Source organism: Tauraco erythrolophus, chromosome 5 (assembly GCF_009769465.1).
Source record: "Tauraco erythrolophus isolate bTauEry1 chromosome 5, bTauEry1.pri, whole genome shotgun sequence".
Taxonomy (NCBI): Eukaryota; Metazoa; Chordata; class Aves; order Musophagiformes; family Musophagidae; genus Tauraco; species Tauraco erythrolophus.
In genome coordinates, this window is record NC_141469.1 from 31,627,824 (window position 1) to 31,645,027 (window position 17,204).

Sequence of the window (17,204 nt, forward strand, 5' to 3'; positions counted from 1 at the left end):
GAAAGTGCCTGCCTGGGTGGCAGCTTTACATCTCGGATGAAAGAAAAAAGCGATCTCTTCTATCTGGCTCTCCAAATTCTGCTTGCCCTCCCTCCTAGATGGTGAAGTATTCGGTGAACAGTGTGTGTTCCAGCCTGTGTGCTTTCTTCCCAGCCCCATATATACTTCCTGAGTTTAAGCTGTTCTCTGCTGACTGTCATAGCAAATAATTATGACAATTTATAATGTATTTCTTTAGCCCTGAGCTGCGACTGCTTATTTCCTCTTATGCATCTATGATATAACTCAGCGGTTATCAAAAAGTGCCTTTGCGAAGCTGTGTGTGCTTTGCAGTGCGGTCCTCCAGGATAAAACTCACTCAACATTTTATTGCTCACATCCAAAGCTAAATGAAGAGGAATCTTCTAATTCCCAGAGTTGAATTTCCATTGGACCTCTGATACCCTAATGCTACACGTCATCTAGCAGCCAGCACTTAGCAGAGCACCCTGAGGACAGAGAAATGAGAGGTGGAGGAAAGCAGACATGAAGGATTTCAGATTCTGTGACATCACTGTAAGGCTGTTTATCACAATTATTAGCATCAAAATCCTGTGTGACTGCAACCCTGCCCCTCCTCCAAACTGATGATAATTGTACGAGTACATGAGCGGTGGGGGAGAAAAGGTAATTTAGAATATCACTTTGAATGCCAATTCTCTTTTATTAATATGTCATCTCTAGGAAGAGGTTTACGAACATGGTGAGTTAAGGTGTATGTGCCCTATTTCTCATGAGAAAAGTGTTATATGGTGGCAGTCTTAAAAGGACAGTGACCTATGAGAAACCCCTCATACTCGACGAACACTGCTAAGTAATGGGAATGTGCCTGCGGAAAAGCTCCAGGGGAAGCTGAAGATACAAACCTTTGAGCAGTGGAGAGGATAAAACAGACTATTCTCAGCCATATTTAGAAATGAGCACTGTGTGGTTGAGCTGCCTAGCTGAGGGACAAAGGGAGGAAAAGAGGCTTGGCCAGGCGAAAGCAGCAACAGGCTTCCACGTTGTGCAAGGGTAAGAAGGACTATCCATCATTACTAAAGCAACAGGACTTGTGTTTTCTTCCTTGGTGTCTTCTCTTGTTTTCACTGATCATGATCAAGAACTAAACCCTGGATAGAGCTTTACTATAGCTTGCTTGGATTTTAAGCTGGCCTAAGGTTTAAGTCTGAAACAGGCGTATCCAAAACACGTTACATTTTAAAAGGAACAAATCCAAACAAATGATGCAAACAGACTTTGGGACATTTAAAATCCAGAGCTAGAAAGACTGAAAAATGCTTTTGCTGTGCTGCAACTGACTGTTTGGGGCTAGAATGGTGCAATGCAACGTAAGCAGAAAGAACTTCAAATAATTTTTACTCCATGTCCCTTTATAAGAGACAGGCAAAAGGGAATCAGCTAAAAAATAAACTGTCATTGGTTCCAGACATAAGGAAAATACATTTAAATACTAGGGTTGGTCTGACATATATTTGAAAAAAAGTTCTGATGATGCAAGAACTTTGTTAGGATTTTGAAAAATTAAGGGAGATGCTTTATATCCATGTTATTTCATATAACAGTTTATTTTTTATATTGTCATTAAAATATTGTCATGTCCTTTCTATGTTTATACATTCTTCTTATAATTTTGAACTCACTCAAATATTTGAACTCACTTCAAATAGTTTTTTCAGTTATACTTTATTTGCTTTCTCTGCCCATGTCTTTCCCTGACCAGCTCCTTACTGAAGCTTTGGACCAAGCTCCACATGTAGTAAAAAACCTGAATTCTTCCTAACACCCACTCATTACTCATCTGAGGAGGTGCTAAATTGTAGAGGTGACAACTATATCTGACCATGACCAAACAGTCTATCTGTGCAGCCAGAAAGGTAATGTACCATGCTCTGGGATTTGATTACTGAGCTGAAAAGGCAAGAGATGGTGTCCTTCAAACTTAGTTTAAAAGAAGAAAAAAGAAAGCCACAAAAAAAAAAAAAAGCCCCACAACCTTCCCTTCCAGCTTGACTTTCCAGTAAGATGAGTACTGAGCAAGGAAATGTAAAATCAGGTTATCTTTATCTGGAGACTGCAGTGCTGGCTGCTGGCGGTATTTTAAACAGGATTGTTTCACAGCTGGATGCGATACACCGAGAGGAGGTCTGTTATTCCCTCCTCCTCTCTCCAACCCCAGGTTTCTCTCTGCTAGCCCAGTTGCCGCTGCGCACTTTCAGATCAGCACATTTATTTATCACAAACTTAAATGCCATACTAACCAGCGAGATCAAACCCCACCATCGCTCCCACTTTCAATTGCCCAGTTTATATTTCGGAGCTGATTTATGATACTTGCCTGCCTCGCTGCCTGAGTGCCCCAAGCAATTTATTCCATAATACCCTTCTTGTAAAGAAATTATGCCTGAATTGCTCACAGGTTAGTTCTTCTATGGCGGCACTCTATGCCCTGGTACTTTTTAGTCATTCACCATTTCAAATAGCTCTAAGGCAAATTGTGATACTGGATTTTCATTATAATGTCCAGACTTACTCAGTGCAGTTAAACTGGAGAGGGAAAAAAAGAAGACTGGACGTCTCTTGGGCTATTAAATGAATTTCTGCTGTGCAATACTAGTGTGAAACCCACATAAGTCCAAAGAATTGTTTGAGATTTAAGCAGCATAAAGAGTTGAACTTGATGTCTTATCTCAAGCTAGGAAGAAAGAGGGCTGAAATGCTGCAGACCTTAAAGCGCCTTATAGAAGGGTTGTTTAAGGCTCTCACTGTTTGGAGGAAACTAAATCAGTAATGATTTTGTATTGGTTTGTTCATCTTAGCTATTTTTTTCTAAAATAAAGATAGTATCTAGGGTTGGATTTTATTTTTGTTCCTTTACTGTTAATTAGTTCTATGTTAACTCCTGCCTTATGAATGTGCTTTAGCATTTAATAGAACTCAGATCTTGAAGAGACTGACCTAAGTGCAATTCCATGAGAAAAATGTGAGTTTTACAGCTAAATGTCACACATTACAGGCCCATCAAGTTGTAAAGACTGGTAAGCTATCCCTGTTGAGGAAATTTGTTGCGACCCTAGAGAAAACAGCAGGAAACCCTAATTCTCTTCCTGCGACTGATATGTGGAAGATGGTATAGTCTGATTTTTACTTTTACCTACATGCGTTTGCCTGTACAACTCATACATAAATTAAAAGAAAGAACAATTGTGGCCAGGCCTGATTAGAAAAGGGATATATAAAGGAAAATATTTGATAACATTAGTCTTATAGAATCATAGAATCATAGAATCATAGAATAGTTTGGGTTGGAAGGGACCTCAAAGATCATCTAGTTCCAACCTCCTGCCATGAGCAGGAAACTCTCCACTACACCAGGTTGCCCAAAGCCTCATCCAATCTGCCTTGAACACTTCCAGGGATGGGGCATCTACAACTTCTCTAGGCAACCTATTCCAGTGCCTCACCACCCTCTGAGTGAAAAATTTCTTCCTTAGATCTAATCTAAATCTGCCCTCTTTCAATTTAAAGCCATTTTCCCTTGTCCTATCACTACACGCCCTTGTAAAAAGTCCCTCCCCAGCTTTCCTGTAGGCCCCCTTTAAGTACTGGAAGGCTGCAATAAGATCACCCCGGAGCCTTCTCTTCTGCAGGCTGAACAGCCCCAACTCCCTCAGCCTCTCTTCATAGGAGAGGTGCTCCAGCCCTCAGATCATCTTCATGGCCCTCCTCTGGACCCACTCCAGCAGCTCCATGTCCTTCTTGTGCTGGGGACTCCAGAGCTGAACGCAGTATTCTAGGTGGGGTCTCACGAGAGCAGAGTAGAGGGGCAGAATCACCTCCCTCAACCTGCTGGCCACGCTTCTTTGGATGCAGCCCAGGATACAGTTGGCTTTCTGGGCTGCCAGTGCACATTGCCGGCTCATGTTGAGCTTCTCATCCACCAGCACTCCCAAGTCCTTTTCCTCAGGGCTGCTCTCAATCCATTCTCCACCCAGCCTGTACTTGTGCTTGGGATTGCCCTGACGCATGTGCAGGAACTTCCACTTGGCCTTGTTGAACTTCATTAGGTTCTCACAGGCCCACCTCTCCAGCCTGTCAAGGTCCATCTGGGATGGCATCCCTTCCCTCCAGCGTGTCCACAACACCACACAACTTGGCGTCATCTGCAAACTTGCTGAGGGTGCACTCGATCCCACTGTCCATTTCACCAACAAAGATGTTAAATAACACTGGCCCCAGCACTGACCCCTGAGGAACACCACTCGTCACTGGTCTCCACTTGGACATTTAACCGTTGACCACAACTCTTTGAGTGTGACCATCCAGCCAATTCCTTATCCACCAAGTCGTCCATCCATCAAAACCATGTCTTTCCAGTTTAGAGACAAGGATGTGGTGTGGGACAGTGTCAAACGCTTTGGATAAGTCCAGGTAGACGATGTCAGTTGCTCTTCCCCTATCCATCAATGCTGTAACCTCATCATAGAAGGCCTCCAAATTAGTCAGGCAGGATTTGCCCTTAGTGAAGCCATGTTGGCTGTCACTAATCACCTCCATATTTTCTATGTGCCTTAGCATAGTGGCCTGGCAAGGTGAGGTGAGGCTGACTGGCCAGGCACAGAGGTGAGACTGACTGGCCTGTAGTTCCCTGGATCTTCTTTTTTTCCCTTTTTAAAGATGGGGGCTATGTTTCCCCTTTTCCAGTCAGTGGGAACTTTACCAGACTGCCACGACTTCTGAAATATGATGGATAGTGGCTTAGCAACTTCATCTGCCAGTTCCCTCAGGACCCGTGGATGCACCTCATCAGGTCCCAGGGACTTGTCCACCTTGTCTTAATTTTATCTTATTCCACAAGTAGCCCAAATAGCATAATGGTATTGTTAATGACATTAAAAACTACATAAAGAACATTAGGTGTTGCCCTTATGAGAATTCAGAACTAAAAGAGTTAATGCTCAAATAGTAAAGGATGATAATAGAATCTATTGCTACAGAAAATACAACAAAAACTAAAAAATCCTGAATAATTAATGCTGGCAGTTACAGCATTACCTTACTCTTGCGCACATGTGCTGTTTTTAGCTGCTTAATTATTTTCCTCCTAATGATATTTCCGTAACAACGTTTTTACAGTATTGTAAGGCTTGTTGAAAATCAGCCTAAAAAAACCCTGCAGATTGTGGGCAGGTCTGACAAATAGGATGCAGAATGGAAGTGACAAGGAACAAAGCACAAAGTGCAAGTGCTTAAGTGCTATGTTTCTCTTTCCTGACCTGGGAATTTGTGCACAGTAATACTGATATCCTGAGAAGAAAGAAATCCAGGGCAGGACTTGAAATCTGCTCTTCACCATGACAAAGCAGGCAGGAAACACAGCGCAGCTCGTTCCTGATATGCATCTCCATCCAAACCTCATTCCAGAGAAACACAAACTGGAAATCCTTATGTTTCAATCTGGAGGCTTTGCTGATGTAAAGGATATCAAAGTGTCCATGCACAGAGAGGGAGGTGTGGCTGTGGCCAGCTCTGCAGCTGGATCTCCATGAGGTCCACCTTTTCCAAAACCTCTCCACTACATGGTCCAAAGCATGGAAAATAGGGACACTGGGAGATTTACTTCATCTTCCTGTTCTGAATTAAAATACTACTGCAGATGCACCCAAAGGACGATCCACCCAGGTAAAGCTGGGTACATACTTGTGTGCCTGCAGGACTCAGACATGAGTTTCTGCACTGCAAACGCAAGATACAGTGTTTAGAATAAAAATTTTCACTACAAATTATTATGGACATAGTATTATGCAGTTCTGGCTGCATCAAAAGTTTTCAGAATATCAGCCTGTGGGATTTCTAACCGTGTAACTCACGGAAACACATTCACTTGCTAACACATATCCCAAGTGCCTCACTGCGAGGAAGGTAGCAGAAGACGGGTTGTCTCCTTATACTGGAAAGTCTGGAGAAAACAGAGGTCTCCAAGGACATCAGAAAGATCTTCTTTACAGAGAGAGAAAAAACAAAACAAAACAAAACATCACAAGAAAGACATTTTCTAGGAAGACTTTTAAGACCCGAGTGGTCCTCTGAATTGCCAAGAAAGCACCATATGTAGGCTACTATGAGGTGTTCTCTGGGTTTCCTGGGGTTTGGAAAATATTTCTGTACTTTGCTGAAATATAGTCAAAAGCACTAAACCAGCACATCAGACTATTGCAAAAGTAAAAATAAATCACACAGAAAATAAGAGTGAGGAGCAGAAGGCCAGCAGCACGGGAACACCACTGACACCAGCTCCTGGGAGCCAAGGTCCCAGGGCAGCTCTCTCGTCCCTGCATTAACAGAGTGCTCTGGGACTGCTTTAATCTGAGCTTCCATTCGTCCAGAAGTCCAGGCAGGGTGGGAAGCCGACGTAACAGATACGGAGTTTCCAGTAGATGTAGGCAAACAGATGAACGGTCACATTTGTACGGGGTTTTGAAACCACTGCTGCCCCGTGCTTTGTCTGAGAAAGAGGTCTGTACAAAGAAAAGCCTGCACACGTTTATTTTGCTTTCACTGCTGTCATACTGATTAGGAGCGTCTTAGGGTAGGGTTTACGAGCCTTTCGGCAGCAGCTCCTGGATCAGGTGCACAATCATCTTTCTTGACCTCTGCCTGTCTATTTTCCTTTAGTAAAGTCCATCTGAAGTTACTTTTTTCTTCTTGTACAATGTTTCCTTCCTGCCTTTCAGAGCTTCACGTCTGTGGTGCCTTTTTGAATTCCCTGGTGCCTTCTAAAATTCCCTCTTTTTCACCTTTGCCTCTCCATCTTATCTGGGAGATTTCAACCCACTCATCACTCCATCCTTTCCTTCAGACAGGTAAGAAAAATACTAGTTCTCTAGATGTCTGTCAGGCCCTTCAGCATACTAATTGCTGTTTGTCAAAGAACAGTTATTAAAATGCAGAGTCACTGCAGAGAATAGCTGTAATGACCTGGAATAAAAGTGTTCCCTCCGCCTTTCCTGCTGCCCCTGAGCAGGTGGTTGCTGCTCCTCAGTTCAGCTGCAGAGGATGGTGGGTTACTCAAAACCTGCCTTAGTGCAAAGCTGCAGCATGAGAGCTTCTTGACTATTGCTTCCTTCAGCCCAATATGAGTGATAGTCAAAGTGATGTAAGTTTACAGGCTGACATCTTCTATCATCTCTTCTTGGGTATATTTAATTTTCTGACCTCCTCCTAAACCTTCCCAATAGCGTTATCTCAAACCACCTTGAATTGTTCTGTAATTTTTTTAATTTTCCCTGAAGTGGGTGGAACTGATCCTTGCTGTAGGGAATTTTTATGGTACCTCCCCAGGCAAATTAAACACACGTTTGTGCTGAAATACAAAGAAAAAATTAATGAACAATTTAACGAACTGTGCATTGGGCAGAGTATGAAGACAATATGCAGTTTTACATGGAGCCTTCAAAGATTCGTCACATGCAGATTCCTTATAGACACTTGCACCCACACCAATCCCAGAGGCAACGCTGAGGCTGCTTCTTATCTCATCACCCAGGGAAACTTCACTCCCTTGCAAGGATTAGTTCTGTCTCTGGCAGTCCTGCTCCCTGCCAGTTTAACCGTTTCTTGCATTTGGGCCTTCTCACCCTCCATGCCAGATCACTCCTCAGTCACAAATTACCATTGCTGAGCAGTTACAATTAGAATTTCCCCTTCACTGCGTTCCTGGGAAAGTTGCCTTTTGTGGTGGTAACCTCCAGATTAAGAAGGGCATAAGCAGGCGAGGCAATTCAGCAGCTGGATGTGAGCGTATTGTCCAATATCTCTAGTTTGGAGGTTATATACACATAGGCTCTTCAAAGATAAGCAGTATTCCTAAAAAGTTCTAGTACAAACAAGAATGTTTGAATTGTGCACGGAAAGTCCATAAATAGCGTGAGCCCCGCAGCACTGTCAGGACGCAGACGTATTGCATTAAGCAGGTTTTTTGAAAGTAGAAAATCCCTCCATCAAACCCACCTAAAGTCTAAGAGATTTCTATTTTGAATAAATACACTGTACAGAAAAGTGTCACAGTCCTAAACTCATGAAATCTTTGTGGTTCCCTCATCAAAAGTGCTTGGCTTTCACAGAAATAGTGAGTCTGAGTGTTTTTTCTCTCAAAATTCACCTTTGCTCCATGTCACTGCCTTCCACAAGGTCGGTTATTTACAACTTAGGCACCAGTGGCATGAACAAAGGTTTCACATGCCAGTTTTGACCCTCAGCATCATATCAGTTGTTCCAGTGGTTTTACCAAGGTTTAAGTGACTTGAACTTAAAAGGCAATTCTGTCAATGAGGTACAAGATTCTCTTTGTAATTCTTTTTTGTTCTCAAGTTGCTAGAGAAATAAAAAGATGTAGGAAGATTTAACATTATTTTTACTCCATAGCCCGTGCGCAGCCTCAGCCTCACAGATTGCCTGTGTCAAAGTGTGGGAGGGCTTTGAGAGACCTCTGAACACTACATCAAATCTGGCAGAGAGAGAGTTGACCCTTAAGTAGTTATTTGCCTCCCGGATCATGGAAAAGTGACACTTTTTTGTACATGTATTACAGGGTTATGAGAGCAAGGACCGTGCTGAAGGACAAGTAGATTAATTTGAGCCTCAGAAAGCAAAATCTGTGAGAAGCCAGTTTTGATCCATTTTGTCTCCTACCAAGACAGTCCTGCAACGCTGACACGGTGCAGTGTCTGAGGGCACTGGGTTTGCTCTAACAGCGCTGCCTTATAGTCCCTCCTGCTGCAACTAACATTTTCCTTACCTCTTCTCCTTCCTGAGACACGCCAAACTGGCTGCAGTGTTTATGAGTCGTTAGTTTGTGTGCTGGACTTGGTAGACCTGAGGTCAACTCAAGGGAGGCAAATACTGTATTGTTCACTAGTGCCCCCAAATATCCCAGCTGGAATCAGCTTCATTTCAGTAGCACAGAACATCAAAGATACGATGCTAGCAATTGTACTCTAAGGAAGAAAGAGGAGGAAAAGCAGATAGTACGGAGAGGGAGAAGCAAATGGTTTTGCGGTTATAGCGTAAACTAGAAATCTATAGCATTATGGAGCTTGCTGCAATTTTAAGGACCTTTGACTAGACTGCTCAACAGTGGGTAATAAAAGGATCAGAAAAAACAGGGAATCAATAAGGCTGTCAGAGCTCTTTCCTCCTACTACAGTGTTTCACATTTACTCTGTGTATCTCTCTACTTCACGGTATTTCAATAAAGCAGGAAAATGGCCAGTCTCAAAGCTGAGCTATACAGTTTACTCTTCATGCATTACTAACTCTACTTCAGAGATTTAGTACATGTCTAGACAGTGATCCATTTTAAAAATAAAAATTATAATACTGTATTAAAGAGAGTTATTACTGTGTAAGCTAATGTTTGTAAAGATCAGTATCCTTCTGTTCTCTGAATGTAACTTTAGTACAATTTCAGGGATTTTAAACTGTTGGCTCTTCAGAGACAGGAAAAATGCAGTTCATTAATATGTATGAATAGTACCGTTTAAGTTTTTATGTCATTATCTAGGCAATTAAGAAAAAAACAAACCAAACAAAAAAAACAAAAACCTAGATATATCCTTTCCAAATGCTTAAAGTTTTAATTGGAAGGTACTCTGTGAGCTCCTCATTTTTTAAAATCCTGGTTAGGAAATTTTTATATCATGACAAATAATTAGACAAAAGTGCTTCAGATCTCTTAGTGTGGAGCTAGATAGAGGTGGGAAAGGAGAGGAAAAGTGAGATAAGAGTCCTGAATTCAAATGAATGTTAGTAAGATATCCCTGCACACGTATCAGATGTGGATATTTTTGAGTTGATGATAGCAGATGCTGAGCAGCCAGTAAGCCATCAGCTGTTTCCTTTCTGAATTAATCTTTATCTCCTCAGCTTCTTTTGACTATGCAAGAAAAGCAGTATCATACTTTTAAAACCATACCAGACGTCCTGGAGCTGGTACTCACAGCTTACCTCAGTGCTGTCCTTAGCAAAGGTAGGCAGATCTGACAAGACAGAAGCATTTGACTTTGGTCAAAGAAAGGAATTGCAGAAAAAGAATTGATCCTTCTACAGGTGTTGCCAAAACCCACCCTTTTGTGTTTGCTGTGAAGTCGTACTGAACCACAGACATGCACCTGGCTCTGTGACCTGTTTCTTGCCTTGCTCCTGTTAATGCTATCCTCCTTTCCTGTTGTTTATTCAGCAGAGAAATAGCCTGCTCTGCTTTGGCAGAAGTCTTGTTTGGGGGTAACACCTACAAAGAGACTTTCTAGCCTATTTTTCATGGGCCGATAACAAACTAATGATTGTCCAAACTCTATGTGGAGTCCTCTGCTGCTAGGCAAAGCAGAAATACTTCTTAGAAAATAAGTATGGGGAAAGAGTTCCCATTTTGCTTTAGCTGATAGACTTCACAAGATCTCAGTTCTATTTGAAGGGAGACTAAACAGCTTATTTCGGGTTTCTCTCCAATAACATGTGGTTGCCAAGGCAATCTCTAACTGAGAGTTCCTGGGACTTTCTGAATCACTGCAGAGGTAGGGCAGACAGGGATGTGTATCTTTTCTCTCCTGCCATCTGTAAGCAGCAAGGTTTTTACTTCCCATACTCAATCAGAAGACTCGTATGTAACTGAAGCAGGGGAGAGCTCTTAACGAATACTCTCAGTAGGAAATTCCTCGGAGAAGTAGCGAATGCTCCTGCAAGTAATGATGAGTGGGAGAGTAAAGTGACTTTACACAGTTAGAAACAGCTAACACAGGGACTAGGAGGAGAGAGAGGAGCACACATCCGATTGTGTTAGTGCATCTGACCCAGACTACTGCTCAGGCAGATTCAGGGTTGGGAACAGACCTTTTCTGTATCTTTTACAAACTGACTGCTGTTATCTGTATGGTGTTACCTGCACTGACACTGCACTGTTACTTGCATTAGCAAAACTTCTGTACGGTCTAGTGCTTTCACAGGTAATACAAGTAGAAGATTTATTTTGGACGAGCTGTTTGTATGTGTCTTATATACGTAACTATTTGTTTGAGTCCTACAGGTGGAAACTGTATGATTTGAGCCCTTTTTTTAACTGATGAGGGTATGAGGGGGGAAAGTGCCAGAAGAAGTAGGCAGACAATATGATTTAAAAGGCAAAGAAGAATAAGAAATAAGATGTTTAGTTTGTTTGTTCTTTCTAAGCAGGAAATAGGCACTGAAACCCTGGAAAATCTGTATGTATGAGCTATATTGTCAGACTTGCATTCAAAAATAGAGACAGTAACAACTGATATCTTTCCTGATAAACCTATCAAAATAGGTCAGGGAAAGAGTTACTCAGAAATGAGCCAGGTGAATAAGATGTTATTTGTAGTGACTTGCCCTCAAGTTTATATAGTTCACCTGTAAACTCATGCTAGAGCCAAGCATTTTTGCTCTAAGTCAAGTTCATCTTCAAAGGCATAAAAATGAACCATAAAATGAATATTCCAAATAACTCTGGCGTGTCAGCAGTTGAGAGCTTCTCTGGTATGACTGAGCCTTTTAGTGAAATGTGAGGATTTCTCAATTACAAGATTTCTGTAAGTGCTTAGGTTATGAATAGTCCAGTATCTTGAGTTTTTAATGGCCTTTAATGGACTAAATTAATGGATTTTAACGTGAATATCTGCTCTGACTAGTGAAGACTGAAGTATTTCCAGAGGTGTGTATTGAGAACATGAGTATCTGTCTTACACATTGCAAATATTATGCACTTCACTGTAGAACGTCAAAGAACTGAAAGTTATAGATTTTCTTTCCTTTTTCCATCATGCTACACAATACTGAACCGCTGTTATCTAATTGCCTTATTTTTCACAGTCTTGTTCACTTCCTTAGGAGCCTGAAAGGGATTGGTTGGTGAGGCAGTCTGAAGTCTACAGCATCTCCCAGGACGATACTAGGAGAACTCATTATGGCTCATGAAACACTCACAGATTATGGTATTCAATGCTACAGAAATATCTACAAGAGAAAAACAACAACAACAACAAAAAAGCATTGCTTTGATTATGTGTTGCTTTAGAAGGATAACAAAAAAAAGACTCCTTCTGGTGAACATTATTTCTTTGCTGAACCATTAAAGCGTTCCGTATTAAATGAAGCAGGTATCCAGAAGAGGAGGAGAACATTATATCACCATTAAATAAAGTGTGCTTTATAAGATGGATGTACAGAAGGAATGGAGTTCAGATAGCAGTGTAAGTGATATGCCACTAGAAGGGAAAAAACCCAGAGAAACTGACGAAATACTCTTTTACTTTCACAGGAATCTTGCCACACGCTAAGCAACGTACCTGGAGCTGTAAATAAAAACAGGAAAATAGTTTTCTAACCTTAATTAAAAACTTACGTGGCAATATTTTTGCTAGGTAACAAAAGGATTTGTTGGGCTCCTGACCAGCAATGCCTCCGATGACTAAACTTACTGCTGTTTGCAACAATTTGCATTGATTCTCTCCCCTTTTTAATCTCAGATTTTGGTTGGGATGGAGCTGGCACTGTGGTGGCAGTGAATTTGCTATGAAAAGATATACTTTTGCTCTCAGTTCCCACATTTATCAACAGTTTTGACTTTGGTAGGTATACTTAGGATCATCAGTTGCAAAGAGGGAGGAGAAATCAGATACATTGGATTTGAAAATAGTCTCAGATATAATCTCAGATATAAGCAGTCTCAGACGCAACACTTCTGTTCACCCCTTTTCCTTCCAAATCTTTTTTATTTAATATGTTTCTGACATCTCCCATGCTGCTGTTTACAGATCTTGATATGGATGAAGGAAAGCTCAGAATTACAGGCATACAATTCTGAAGCTTATGTAAAACATTTAGGCTAGGACAAAAGATCACAAAGAATCTGGAAAAGCAACGAAAAGAGAAAAGAAAGCAACTAAATACAATATGGAATAATTTTTGTTTGTAAACACAGAAGTTGGCCAGAATGAGTTGCAAGAGGATCTAATGAGGCTGAAAGATCTATGATATACTTGCAGATGAAATGCAGTGTTGATTTGTCTCAAGTAAAGAGAGGAAGGAGGAGAAGGGAGGGAATCACCTCTAACTAAACCACAAAAAAAGGGGTTGTAAATTGGCTCTTACAATTCAGGAAATGTATCCTGGCATTTTTGTGGATAGTTCAAACAAATGTCAACTCAATGTTCAGCAGCGGTCAAAAAAGGCAGACGATGTATTAAACTATTAGTAGGAAGACTCCAGTGAACAAATCAGAAAATATCACTGTGTCACTCTAAAATCCATTGTGTATTCATGTTTTGAATACTGTGTATCTTCAGTCTTACTCAGGTATAGAAGGTTGTTGAAGATGATAAAAAACACAGATCAGTTGCTAGATAGAGGGAGGGTGAACACATAGAAGCACATAAACCCATAGATATCACAGAGAAAGTGAGTAAGGAACAACAGTGTGTTTTTTCTCACAGGATGAGACCTGTAGGGCAGCAGCTGAGATGATCACATACAGTTTTATAGAACACACAAGAAAGAAAACTGTTGCCAGGCAGAAGCATTGCCATTCTTGCATTGCTACAGTATGAAGTGGACCTTGAAAGCTTAAAAAGGCCCGAAGATATATTCACAAAAAAAAAAAAAAAAAAATTTAAAATACGGATACAGATACAAGATCTGGTTTAGGAAGACTCTGAATTGCGTTTTGCCAGAATGTGGGAGTATACAGTGGGGAAAACTTCATATTGCTATTCCCTGTTCATTTCTTGTTTTCTCTACATCTCTGCTGTTGGTTCCTGTCAGAAACATGTACTGGGAGAGACATTTGTTTTGCTCGTCTTGGGATTTTTAAAGAGCTGAAAGAAAACTATGAGCCAATTATGATGAACACTTTAGAGTGATTTGGCTTCCTACTCATCTAGGAACCTAGAAGAGGTCCTCGCCTGTGGTTCCTGCTTGCTCAGAGACATGCGGGATGCTGACCCCGGTTTCCTTGGGACGGGGACTCACATTATTGGTGACGAGGTCAGCTATCCTCTTGAGTTCTGCTCATTGACCTCTCCTCTGTGTGAAGGCTAAACAGCTCAGTACTCCCATCAAATAGAAACAAGTGGTGTGTTACTGGAGTCCAGATGCCTCCTTCTTCAGATTTAAAGCTTTTGCACGCTGTGCTGCTCCAGACCAGGTGATGGGTTAGAAACGCATAATGAGAGGCAATGACAGTGAAATCTAAAAAACTGCAGCAGGGTTGGGGTCAGTGGTAGGCTGGGAGCTAGTTAGCTCAGAGAGAAGAGATCAGCTTCAGGACAGGAATTAATATCACTCTGCAATTGTTGCAGTTACTTTTCATACTTTGCTTTGGAAAAGATGAGTTTTTAGCTGGGAATGTTTTCAGCTGCAGGAAAGCAGTTAGGAATTTTATTTGCTGGTAGAGAGTGGGACAGAGAAGCTGATGGAGTGAGATGAGACATGAGGACAGATTGTATACAACACTGCTCTGCCCAGGGAATATCAAAATTATTGTCTTCAGGGAAAATGAGAAAAAAAATTGTTAAGACAAAAAAAAGATGAGAAAAAGTGTAGGGATTTCCTGAGAGATGAAGTAGAATACCAGGCATGTCCCAAATGGGAGAATAATAAAGCTGAAACTCCTGCTTATCCTAATAAAAAAAAAAGGCAGTATAGGTGTCATCGTAATTTCTGTACATGGAAAAACACTGAGGAGATATTTAAAGATATACTTAAGTATAAGTAGCACGTAAGAACAAGAAAATTCACTTATTTTATCTCTTTAAGAACTTAAAACTGAAGGCACTCCTGTCACATTGAGCTTGGCTGATATTCAGTACACTTATTTTGCAATTAATGAAAATATTTTCTGTTTCGTTTATGAATTTTATAGTTGAAGATTAGTTTGGCAGGACCCAGTCAGACACACTTAGCGCTCAATTCATAAAAAATGCTGAAATAATTACTTAGACATCAAGAGATTTTACTGTGCATATTTGTTTACTATGAAGTCTTGAACAGCAACACAGATGTTGGAACAAACAGTTCCTATTGCAGCTCTATCTCTTCTCAGATTGAGTTTGAACTCATTGAATAGATTAGCTCAGCACTTAAAGTTTATTGAAATAATCTCTCAGTTCTCTGAGTATTAAGATTTCAAAATCTGCAGAGATCAGCATTAAACGTCCATTGCTAATATATTAATATTCTTCATCAAAGAAGAACATTTCTGTCTAGAGGAACCATAGAGCAAGACTTGCGGGTTTGTTCCCATGAAAGAGTAGCACTCGCTCTGCTTGTTTTGACCTGGACGAATACTATTCAGACATAACGATTGTTGGTTTAAATCCCTGTGAGTCACAACTCAAAGACTGAAACCAGCATATACTGATTCAATGATATTTAAATGAAAGAATGAAGACATCCTGCTTCTGAATGAAATACATGAGGGAAGTGTATTTTATATTTTATAGAGATCAAGCTTTCATAAGTCTTGGAAAACTGGCCTTACGGCTTGGCATTCTACGTTCTTACAGTTTAGGTAATTTCTGCTCTAAGTAGCAAATGCATTCTTTTTTATTTTTCACAAGTGTGTTTCCTTTTTTTCTTCTATAGAACCACTTCAAAGTAGGATCTCCAACTGCAGACAGAGTACTGCCGTCAGTAGCGATTCAGCCTCCATCATTTTTGCTCCTCTGCACACAGACTTTACAGCATCTCTGATTTTTCAACACGGATACCCTCCAAAGACAGAAGAAGCTCAGACATCACCTATTTATTCACTCATTTCATTGCTGATGCTGCCGGAGAGATTTCTTATTATTGGCACTAAGCTAATCATTTTCAGAATGCATGTGTGTCCACTCAGAGCCACAGTAAGATCATCAGACCCATTTGGCCTTGGCCACTATGTAGCCATCGACAAATAAGGTTTTGTGGGCATTAAGAGATTTACAGAGTTAACAAATTACATTCAAGGATAGAGAAACAAAAGGACAAACATTTCAACGGGAGCCGTTTTCATAGATAGTGAGTGACAGTGAAGATAAACAGATTGGAGTGTTGTGTCAGGTAAAGAAACTTGGTGCAGTTTCTGTAATTGTGTTAAGATTCAGGCTTAAAGCCCAGCAGGGAATTCTCAGACACCATAGATGGAGACAAATTCATTAAGAGCATGGTATCGAAAACAGGTTGATAATAATCACATCGTGATTTCTGAAAATGATCATCATATAACTAATCAAAAAACATTTTTGATATCACAATGGATGCCAGCTCTGATGTTGGGAAAAAGTAACCAATTTCTTGTACAGAGTAGAACAATAGTCACTAGGAGCAGAGGAGGAGCTTCCTTAATCCAAAATAGTATAATGCTAAAACAGTATAATTACATGGGGGTTCTTATGTATAGGGCAAAGGATGACTAAGAGAGAGGCTCTGTACAGAACAAAAGTGATCAAGAAAGCAATCAGGTGCTAATGTACTGTACTATTTTAAACGAGACTTAGTACCTGGTTTATGATTTGTCTGATTTGTGCTCACTTTGAAGAGTCGAGAGAATCCAGCTTTTTCCTGTAGCCGCCAAGTATACAACTCATACTGATAGGTGAAGTATACTACCAGAACTGTCTTAAATTATTTGAAAAGGAGTAATTATTCAATACATGCTTTCTAGTAGCTATATTTTAAAGATATGGGGTACTGCTGCCCCACTGGTGATTTCTCCTCTGCAAGCAGATATGAGAGCCAGGCAAGCTGCCAGCGCACCCAAGGCTCCGGCTGCACGGAGCCTCCTCGCAGGTCAGGGCAGTCGTGTCGCTTGGTCGCTACCATGATAAAGGATTACACTGGCTTCAGCTTTTGTGCTATTAGCTTTTAGTAACATCATGGTGGTGTTACAAAGGCAAGTTAGGGTCTAGAGAGTCATTCTCCCAGCATGTTTCACATTTCACATGAAATTATTTTTGGGGGTCTGTGTGACTAGATGAATATAACTGAGGTGATTGGCTTTGTGCATAATTCATCAAAGTAAAAATTGTTTTAATATTCATTTCATATTTAATTTTGATGTACATTAATAAAAAAAGTGAGCATTTTGGTTTATTTTTACACGTCAAAACTATTTG